Raw genomic sequence first — 11,921 nt, forward strand, 5'->3', positions numbered from 1 at the left:
CATTGAATTACCTCTATTCTTGTTGCTATCTAAGGAAAAAAAATCAGTATTTGGTTAAAAGGTAACTTGTATCCATCAAAGTAAATACACAGTGAACATTTAGAATATCTAGATTCCAAGTTGAAAAATCAAAGGTTAGGTGACTTCATGCTTGTGTGTTTTAATGACTCTTTCATGATTATAAATGCTTTCCTACAGTTAAGAATTTATGATCCTGCATGTGTGATCACCTCTCTTATGTTCAGATTTTTAGAATATGGATGGAACAATGGCAAATGAGGTGACTTTTGCTTATAGATTTCTTGACTGCAACTAAACTAAATATACAGTTGAAAAAACATTTTTTAGGTATCATCTAAAATATTTTTGCAGTAAAGTAATTGTTTGAATATAATTCATATAGTATACAAACCACCATTTTAAATGTATATATTAGTTGTTCAATCTCAGAAAAGAATCTCAGAATTGGAAACCTCCGTTAATATTCAATGTGGAAATGTTTTAAATCCAAACCCTCCTAGTACCTCTGATCATCCTATATGCCTCATTGCTAGGTAATATCTAATCAATTTCATCTCTCTATAGATATGTTTATTATGGAGACACTTCAAGTAATTGTTATATAATATATGGGATTTAGTGATTGATTTCAACACTTTTAAATAATTGTTATGGGTTTTGGTGATTGATATCAATACATACAATTATGTCTTGAAGGTTCATCAATGTTGTAGTATGTGTCAGGCCTTCATTCCTTTATGCTATTACAGGGCATTAGTTATGTCAGTGATCTAAGGCAGCCATGGAAATCCTTTCTCATCCTGATTTTTGATCTTATAGAATGCAGGGTGGTATCTCTATATTTTTTATATTTTTAAGAGTTGCTTTGTGGCACAATATATGGTCAATTTTAGAGAAGGCCCCTTGTGCTGCTGAAAAGAAAGTGTACTCGCTTGTAGAAGGATGAAATATTCTATATATGTCAGTTAAGTCTAAGTTATTGATTGTATTATTGAGTTCTATAGTTTATTTGTTCAGCTTTTTTTTTTTTTTTTTTTTTGAAGATCTATCCAGTGGGGAAAGGGATGTGTTAAAGTTACCCAAAATTATTGTGCTGTGGTCTATTTGACTCTTGAACTTTATAAGAGTTTGTTTGATGAACGTAGATGCTCCATTGTTTGGGGCATATATATTTATAATTGTTAAGTCTTGTTGGTGTATGTAGTGTCCTTCTTTATACCTTTTTATTAACTTGACCTTGGAGTCTTATTTATTTGATATGAGGATGAAAACCCCTGCTTGTTTCCAAAGTCGATGTAAGTGGTATGACTTTTCCCAACCCTTCACCTTCAGCCTGTGGATGTCTTTTCCTATGAGATGAGTCTCTTGGAGGCAACATATTGTTGGGTCTCTTTTTTGATCCAATCTGCTAGTCCATGTCTTTTTATTGGTGACTTTAGGCCATTAACATTCAGGGTTATTATTAAGACATGAGTTGGATTCCCAGCCTTTTTTTGTTTATTTTTGGTATTTAATATGACTTGGTTTCTCCTCTGATTAGGTATTTCAGACACATTGCTAAGAGAAACAGGCATACGTTTATTGAAGGGACAGGATAAGGGAAAAGGGGACACTTTGAAAGAATGAGTGTTTCACTCAGGAGAAAGACATGCCCTTCCTTCTCTCCAGTTTTTTTTGGGGAGGACCCAGGGAGTTTTCCAGAGGGTCTTCTCAGGTGTTCCTTTGACTTTTGAAAAACAGCAGGCTACCATCCAATCTTTAAATTCCCACTGTGCATGGTAACTTCCAGGGAACTTCTAGGTCACTTTGTACCATGCTGACCTGTTCTAATTGGTAAACAGATTTTAAGGTGAAAGGTTATTTATCCTTATATCCCTGTTTTGTAAGGAGGTCTTTGTAAGGGTCATAAAATTCCTCCTCTCCCTCTCCTCTGGGTACCTTGTATTTTTATTGGCATTTTGGGTCTGCATTTCTGTGGCAGATAACAGCTTCTTTGCTAAGAAGTGTAACAAAATCTTTTGACTTAAATCAGGTAGGGCTGCAGTAATATTTTTATATAAAAATAAAGCCTGTGTAAGTCAGCTCAGTGTGTTGTTTGGCAGGTCACAGGTCACTCAAAAAACACACCAAGTCCCAGTTTTGTTCAAATTGAAGAGTCTTTATTCAGCTGCCCGGCTAGTGACTGCTCCCCACAGGACTCATAAGTGTCTCTGCAAGGAACAGCCCCAAGCCTGAGAATTATAGGATATTTAAAGGCAAAAACCACAAAAACCATATCTGGGTTGACATAGCTGCAAGCAAGCATGTACAGAAGCTGAATTGGGCAGTTAGTGAGACAGTGCAATGGGTACATTAGTATTTCCCATGAGATTTTTCAGTTGGCATAGCAGTAAGAAAGCAGAAGGAAAGTGGATTAAAATGACCCTAGTTCAGTACAAGTTAGAGAATTGTTACTAATGTGTAGGCAATCAAGCTCTGACAAGGTACATTGCCAAGAAAAATGAAAACCAAAGAGCACAATTTTACATTGTGTATTGACTATATATTGCTATTTTGTGTTGCCAAGTATATTATGTTAGGCAACTATTAATAGGTACAAAAGTAGGACTTTCTCATGGGAGAAGTATTTCTTACTTGATATGGAGTCTCAGGGTAAAATGCAGTCTATTTGGTCATTGCCCATATAGCCTGGCCCATAACAAGTGGTTCTACTTTATAAAATTATTACCTTAACCTCTTGTGCCCATTCTTAATATTTGTGTGTTCCCTATCAAAGGCAGATAGGGTGGTCACATTTGGTCACATTTTTTAATTCATTCCTAAGTTTTTTGCACACTAGTTTTTCCCAACTTTGGCTACTAGGAATAATCTTAATCATTAATGTTTATGTACTAGTTTTATTTGGATATTTTTATTTCTATTTGGCATATAAGTAAAAATAAAATTTCTAGGTCTTACAAAAACTCTATTTAACATTGAGGACCTGGATAAATCTTAACTCTATTTACTGAAGCAATTTTCTAATCTAATAAGCATTGCTTGAGAATATTAATATCTCAATCATTGCTAGCACTGTATTATTATTTTTATTATAACAACATCATTGGTGATATAGTGAGATACCTCAATATGGTTTTGTTCTGAATTTCCTTTCCATATTTGTAAAATTAATTTTTCAGTTGTCCATTGGCCATTTGCATATTTTTCTTACAATTATGTCTATTAAGATCTTTTGTTGATTTGGTGTTATTCTTATTAGTTGGTTCCTATCTTTTTTATAGAGTCCTTCTATAATTCCATTAACATTTATATGTGATTTGCAAATATTTGTAATTTTTCCTCTTGATTTTACTGATAGTGTTCTTTCATGTAGGATATGTTTTAAGTTTGATGAAGTTCAATTATTCCATTCTAATTTTTCCATGCATTTGTACCCTAAATAAGAATCTGTTACCATCCTCAAGGTCATAAATATTCATACATTTTTGTTATTCACTTATATACTAAAACCTCTCTCATGTAAATTTCTGAACTACCTTATTAATATTTATACATGGCATAGGTTGAAGAAGGAAATATATTTTAAAATATTTTTTAGTTGTAGATGGAAACAATAGCTTTAAAAAAAAACATTTTTTTAATTGTAGATGGACACAATACCTTTTTTAAAAATTTATCTTGATGTGGTGCTGAGGCTCAAACCCAGTGCCTCCTACATGCCAGATGAGTATGCTACCACTGAGCCTCAATCCCAGCCCTGGAAACAATATTTTTGTATTTATTTTTATATAGTGCTGAGGATTGAACCCCATACCTCATATGTGGGAGGCAAGTGCTACACCACTTAGCTATAACCACATCCCAACCATTTGCGTTTTATTTACAAGTGGATAATCAGTTTTTGCACCCACATTTATTCCATAATAAGACTATTCTTTCCCTTTGTTTTGTCAAACTTATAAAAATCAACTAATCCATTAACATTCAGTGTTATCATTGAGATATGATGTATACTCTTACTCATTTTGGATTATTTCTAGTTTCAATTTAGCTTTTGTTCAATTTTGATTGGCTTTCCTTTTGGTGTAGTCCCTACTTTTGCTGGTTTTCACTTTTTAAATTTCTTTCCCATTTTATTGAGAATGTAGTTCAGGCTTTCTAGTTGTGAATTCTTTTAATTATTGCTTATCTTATAAGGTTTTTACTTTATCTTCAAATCTAAAGTTTAGTTTTGCTGATTATAAAATTCTTGATTGGCATCCATTTTCTTTCAGAGCTTGATATATGTTGACTGAGCACCTTCCAGCTTTGAGAATGTGGGTTGAGAAATCATCTAAGATCCGAACTGGTTTCCCCCTGTATGTAATCTGATACTTTTTTGTTGTGTCCTTTAAAATGTAATCCTTATTCTGTATGCTAGGCGTTTTCATTGTAATGTACCTTGTTGTGGGTCTGTTGTAATTTTATACATTTAGGGTCCTGTAATCCTTCCAAACTCATTCTATTATTGCCAATATCACCCTAATCCTCAAACCATGCAAAGACACATCAACGAAAGAAACCTTCAGACTAATATATCTAATAAACATAGATGCAAAAATTCTCAATAAAAATCTCACAAATCAAATACAAAAACATATCAGAAGATTATGCACCATGATCAAGTGGGATTCATCTCAGACATGCAAGGTTGGTTCAACATTCAGAAATCAATATATATAATTAATCACATCAAAAACTCAAAGATAAGAATCATATGATCATCTAAGTAGATGCAGAAAAAGTATTTGGCAATATGCAACTCCTTTTCATGTTCAGAACACTAGAAAAACTAAGGATAACAGGAAGATATCTCAAAATTGTAAAGGCTACCTACGCTAAGCCTCAGGCCAACATCATTCTAAATGGAGAAAAATTAAAGACATTCTCTGTTAAAACTGGAACAAGAAAGGAATACTCTCTTTCACCACTTCTATTCAACATGGTTTTTGAAACACTGGCCAGAGCAATTACACAGACAAAAGAAATTAAATGGATATGAATAGGAAAGGAAGAACTTAAATTAGAACTATTTGGTGATGATATAATTCTAGACATAGAAGACCCATAAAGCTCAACCAGAAAATTTCTAGCACTAGTAAATGAATTCAGAAAAGTGACATGATATAAAATCAATACCCATAAGTCAAAGGCATTTCTATATATCAATGACAAAGCCTCTGAGAAGGAAATGAGGAAAACTATGCCATTCACAATAACCTCAAAAAAAAAAAGATACTGGGGAATCAACTTAACAAAAGAGGTGAAAGTTGTATACAAGGAAAACTACAGAATCCTCAAGAGAAAAATCGAAGAAGACCTTAGAAGTTAGAAAGATCTATCTTGCTCTTGGATAGACATAACTAATATTATAAAAATGACCATACTACCAAATAATTACACAGATTTAATGCAATTCTGATCAAAAAACCCATAGCATTCCTCATAGAAATAGAAAAAGCAATCATGAAATTTATCTGGAAAAATAAGAGACTCAGAATAGCTAAAACAGTTCTTAGCAAGAAGAGTAAAGCAGGTGGCATCACTATACTAGATATAAGGCTGTACTACAGAGCAATAGTAACAAAAAGAGCATGGGATTTCCACCAAACAGACTGGTAGACCAATGTTACAGAATAGAGGACACAGAGACCAACCCATAAAATTACAATTATCTTATATTCAAAAAAAGTGCCAAAAACATGCATTGGAGAAAAGATAACCTCTTCAACAAATAGAAATCCATATTAAACAAACTAAAATTAAACTCCTATCTCTCACCATTAACAAAACTCAACTCAAAATGGATCAAGGACATAGGAATTAAAACACAGACCCTGCATCTAATAGAAGAAAAAGCAGGCCCTAATGTTTATCATATGGAATTAGGCCCCATCTTCCTAAATGAGACCCCTATAGCACAAGAATTAAAACCAAGAATCAATAAATGGGATGAAATCAAGCTAAGAATTTCTTCTCGTCAAAAGAAATAATCTGTGAGGTGAATAGACATTTTGGGAGCAAATCTTCACTCCTCACATATCAGATAAAGCACTAATCTCTAGGATGTATAAAGAATTCAAAAAGCTAATCACCTAAAAAATGAACAACTCAATCAACAAATGGGCCAAGAACATGAACAGTCACTTCTCAGAAGAGGATTTACAATCAGTCAACAAATATATGAAAAAATGCTCATCATCTCTAGCAATCAGTGAAATACAAATCAGAACTACTCTAAGATATCATCTCACTCCAGTCAGAATGGCAGCTATTATTAGGACAACCAACAATAAATGTTGGCATGGATGTGGGGAAAAAGGTACACTCATACATTGCTGGTGGGACTGTAAACTGGTACAGCCAGTATGGAAAGCAGTATGGAGATTCCTTGGAAATCTGGGAAGGGAACCACTATTTGACCCAACTATCCTTCACCTCGGACTGTACCCAAAGAACTTAAAAACAGCATACTACAGGGACACAGCCACATCAATGTTTATAGCAGCACAATTCACAATAGCTAAACTGTGGAGCCAACCTAAATGCCCTTCAATGGATGAATGGATAAAAATAGTGTGGCATATATACACAATGGAAATTTACTCAGCAATAAAAGAGAATAAAATCATGGCATTTGCAGGTAAATGCATGGCATTGGAGAAAGTAATCCTAAGTGAAGTTAGTCAATCCCCAAAAGACTAATGCCAAATGTTTTCTCTGATATAAGGAGGCTGACTCATAGTGGGATAAGGAGGGGGAGCATGGAAGGAATAGATGAATTCAAGATAGGGTAGAGAAGTGAGAGAGAAAGGGAGGGGACAGGGGATTAGCAAGGATGGTAGAATTTGATAGAGATAATTATCCAAAGTCCATGTGTGAAGACACAAATTAGTGTCAGCATACTTTATATACAACCAGAGATAAGAAAAATTGTGCTGTATAAGTGTAATAAGAATTGTAATGCATTCCACTGTCACTTATTTTTTTTAAAAATCAATAAAAAAGTAAAAACAAAATAAATCATTTCAAACTGGAAGTAGTTTGAAATATGAAATTAAATTCTTTTTCAATCATTTTTTTTTAAATTGATGAATAGTTTAAAACAAGAGACTAATAATTTGCATTCCAGGGAATGAATTGCAAACCTGTAGTGAAAGGACTGTGAAAGTGTTAGAAAACACAATTAAGAGCCTCCTGATATGTAAAGGAATCACTGTCATACAACTGAGAAGGAATTCATTAGGCAAATGACAAGATGACTTCTAAATGAGAAATCTAATTGAACTAAAGGGAAACAATTTTCTTAGTGTTACATGTATAGTTGTACTAGAAATATACATGTAAGTCCTCAGTCTCTCTATGTTCATCAAGACATTTAGTGAAGTTTAAATTTATTTTTCAAATATAAATAAAATGAATAGTGCAATGGTAAAATCTGTATGCAGTTGTCTAAAGAAGTCCTTAGAGCTCTATGTGTAGAGTATACGCATTCCTGGTGCATTTATACAAGTGATGGCTATAGATTTCTGACAATTCAATGTACATTTTTCTATAGTACTCTGAGTTTGATTGATGATTTTTTTTTTATTACATGACATAATTAAAAGACATTCCTCTGACTTTATATTCTTGTAAGATCACCTTCAAAAAGGCTCAGGAAAGTTAGGATTATATACTACAAATAACTCACCCAGGATCTCACTGTAAAACTGATTCTATTTTTTGTATTAAACAATTCAAGCCAAAAATCAAAACAAAACACATAAAAGATATTTTTTACCCTCTCAATGAATGATATTTGATCACTTAATTCTGAAAATAAGACGGGCACATAGGAAAGAAAAAAGAGAAGTCTCCAACTGTAATTTTTAATGTGTAACCAGGAGATAAGTGGAGAGTGTACACAAATAGTTTCTGAAGAATTGGGGCCAGCAGCTCACCACAGGGACAAATGTCATCTGTAAGAACAATACCAAACTTTGATTCTTGTAGTTTTCTCATAGTTTCTTGTTAAAACTACATCTCTGTATATATTCTCTACAAAATCAGAAAGTTGACTTGCAGATTCTTGTAATATTTTCAAATTTTGTGTGTTGGGCAATTTATAAACCACTACATCAAGCAATTGAGTGTAAAGATTCTCTACATCTTTTCTTGACAATAATGGATAGCTCTCAGATTTAATGGTAAATGAGTTATACCATCCACAAAAATGAACTTTGAAGATTTCAAAACAGTTATCACATGCCTCCTCTGTGTGAACTCCTCCAGTATTCTCTTTAAGTTGATTAAATGGCTGTATTCCATTTCCCACACCAGCACCTTTGCACAACTTCAAGAACCAAAGTGAGTACTCAGCTGTAGCAGCAGAACTACAGTCATTTTTGTAGACATCCTGGTAAAATGCAACTCTTCCTTTCACATTGAATTATCTCTGCTTCTGCTGATGCCCAAGAAGAAATCATTAGTTAGTTAAAATGTAACTTATACACATTAAATTAAATACATAAGTCAACAGTTCAGATATCTGGATGACAAGTAGAAAAATCAAAGGTTAAGTGATTTCATTTTTGCATATGTGTAATGATTCTTTCATGATCATAAATGCTTTCCTGAAGTTAGGAATTGATAGTTCTGCATGTGTATTCATATTTTAGAGTGTGTGGAACAATGGCAAGTGAGGTGATTTGTGCCTATAGAGTCCTTGACTGGAACTAAAGTAAAATTATTGTTGTATCTACATTTCTTAGGTATCATGGTTTAACAGATTTTTTTTTTCAGTAAAATTTTTGTTTTCATATAATTCACATAGGAAAGTACTCACCATTTTAAGTATACCTTTCAATTGTTTGATCTCAGAGGAGAATCTCAGAATTGTAATCTTCAGTTAATATTCCATGCTGAAGCATTTTAGCAATTCAAATTCTCCCTATACCTGTAACCATTCCACATCCCTCATTCCTAGTTAATCTCTAATCAATTTCCTCTCTCTAAAGATAGGATTATGCTGGGGACATTTAAATTAGTTGTTATATAACATATTGGATTTTGTGATTTATTTCAACACATTTAAATAATTGTTATGTGTTTTGGTGATTGATATCAATACTTGTAATTATGTCTTAAAGGTTCGTCCACATTGTGGCATGTGTTAAGATTTCATTCCTTTTTATTCTGCGACAAGGCATGAGCTATGCCACTGAGCTGAGGCAGCCATAGAAGTCCTTCTCATCCTATTTCTGTGGTAATGCCAGGGTGTTTTAGACATGTTGCTAAGGTAGCAGGCAGGATTTAATTGAATGGACTGGAAAAGAGAGAAGAGGACACACTCAAGGGAGTGAGTGGTCCTTTCAAGAGAAAGACAGCATGCCCTTCCTGCCCTCCAGTTTTTAGGACATCCAGGGAATTTTCCAGAAGTGTCTGCCCAGGTCTACCTTTGACTTTTAAAAGACAGCAGGATGATATCAGACTTTTTAATTCTCACTGTGCAATTTAACTTCCCAGGGAATTCTAGGTCACTTTGGACCATGTTGACCTGTTCTAAATACACCATGTTCCTAAACAGATTTTCAGGTTACAGGTAAATATCCTTATCTCCCTATGTTTTGTAATCAGGTCTTTCTTAGGGTAAATAAAAGAACATGTCACTCCCCATAGAGTAATTGGTACAATTATTGGCATTTTGGGGCTTGCATTTCTCTGGCAGATAAGAACTTCTTTGCTGAGGAATGTAACATACTGTATTGATTTAAACCAGGCAGTGTTGTAATTATTTATTTTTTTAAAGAAAGCATGTGGGAGTCAGCCCAGTGCCTTATTCCATAGAATTATTACTTTAACTTCATGTTAACATTTGTGTGTTTTTTCTATCAAAGCCAAATAACAATTCATGGAGTAAAATATATTACATTTGTTTGTTCATTCCTAAATTTTTGCAAACTAGTTTTTTCACAGCCTTTGGCTACTATAATTAATTGTATTTATTAATATGTATGTAATAGTTTTATTTGGATATGTTTTCATTTTTATTTGGTATATAGGTCAAAGTAAAATTTTGAGGTCTTATGAAAATTTTATGTTTTACCTTTGAGAGTATGTATGACTGTACTCTAGTGACTGAACCAATTTCTATTCTAACCAGCATTGCATGACTATTTTAATATCTCACATCGCTGCCAACATTTTATTATTATTTTTATTATAACCATTTTATTGGTGGTGTAGGGAGATACTTCATTATGGTTCTGTTCTGAATTTCCTTCTAATAATTCCAATGTTATTTTTAGGTGTCCATTGGCCATTTGAATATTTTTCTTGGAGTTATGTCTATTCAGATCACTTGGTCATTTTTTTTTCTTTAGTGATATTCTTAATTTTTAGTTGCTAACTTTATGTATTCTTGATGCAAATACATTATCAAATGTATGATTTGCAAATATTATTCATTTTTCTGTTCATCTCATAGTGTCCTTTAATATTAGGCAGAAAGAGTTAAGGGCAGGGAAGGGATGTGGGAGTAGAAAGGAGAGCAGAATGAATCAAACATTAGTACCTTATGTGCATATATGACTACATGACTGGTATGATTCCACAGCATGCACAAACAGAAGAATGAGAAGTTATACTCCATTTATGTATGTATGATGTATCAAAGAATATTCTATTGTCATGTATAACTAATTTGAACAAATTTAAAAATAAATAAATAAAAAGAGCATAGGCAGAAAAAAAAGAATCCAAGCAACAATAAATTTTGGCAAGGATATGGGAAAGCATATCCTAACATATTGCTATTGGGACTGCAAATAGATGCAACCATTATAGGAATCAGTATGGCGTTTACTCAGAAAACTTAGAATGGAATCACCATTTGACCCAGCTATCCCACTTCTGGATCTATTCCCAAAGGAACTAAAATCAGCATACTACAGATATGCCGCAGCATCAATATTTTTAGCACCTCAATTCACAATAGCCAAAATATGGAACCCAGCTAGATGTCCTTCAACAAGTGAATGGCTAAGGCAAATGTGGTATGGATGCACAATGGAATATTACTCAACCTAAATGAAGAATGAAATTATGACATTTACAGATAAATGGATGTAGCTGAAGAATATCGTGCTAATTTCAATAAGCCAATACCAAACAAATAAATGTGCAATGTTTTCTTTCATATGTGGATGCTAATTCACAATAGGGGGGGCTTGGAAAAAAATAGAGGTACTTTGGAATAGGCAGAGGGGAATAAAGGAGTGAGAGGGGGCATGGGGATAAGAAAGATAGCATAATGAACTCAATATTACTACCATGTGTACATATATGATTACAAAAGCAGTATGATTCTACAAATTGTACAACCAGAAGAATGATAAATTATATACCATATGTATGATGTGTCAAAATGCATTCTACTGTCATGTATAAATAATTAGAACAAATTAAAAATCATTTAATCCAAATCTGTGTGGTTTCTAGGTTCTATAATCTATTGTACATCCATACTTACTTATTGTACATCCATACTGTACCTCCCTTAATTTCTGTAGTTTCATAGTTCAAAAGATCTGACCAGAATATTTGTAGAGGAGGAAAACTTTATTTAAGTGCTCACACTTTCAGAAGTCTTAGTCCATAAAAGGCTGGCTCCATTCCTTGGGGCCTGAGGTGAGGCTAAACATCCTGGTGGCAGAGCTTGGTGAAGGGAAGAAGCTCACATCATAAAGAGAAAGCAGAGAGTCTCTACTTTACAGAAACAAATACATATCTAAAACCATCTCCCTACTCCCACTCCTCCAGCCAAACCATGCAACTTCACTTACTACTCAGTTAATCCCTACCAGGGGACAAATTTATTG

This window comes from Marmota flaviventris, chromosome 7 (genome assembly GCF_047511675.1).
Source record: "Marmota flaviventris isolate mMarFla1 chromosome 7, mMarFla1.hap1, whole genome shotgun sequence".
Classification (NCBI taxonomy): domain Eukaryota; kingdom Metazoa; phylum Chordata; class Mammalia; order Rodentia; family Sciuridae; genus Marmota; species Marmota flaviventris.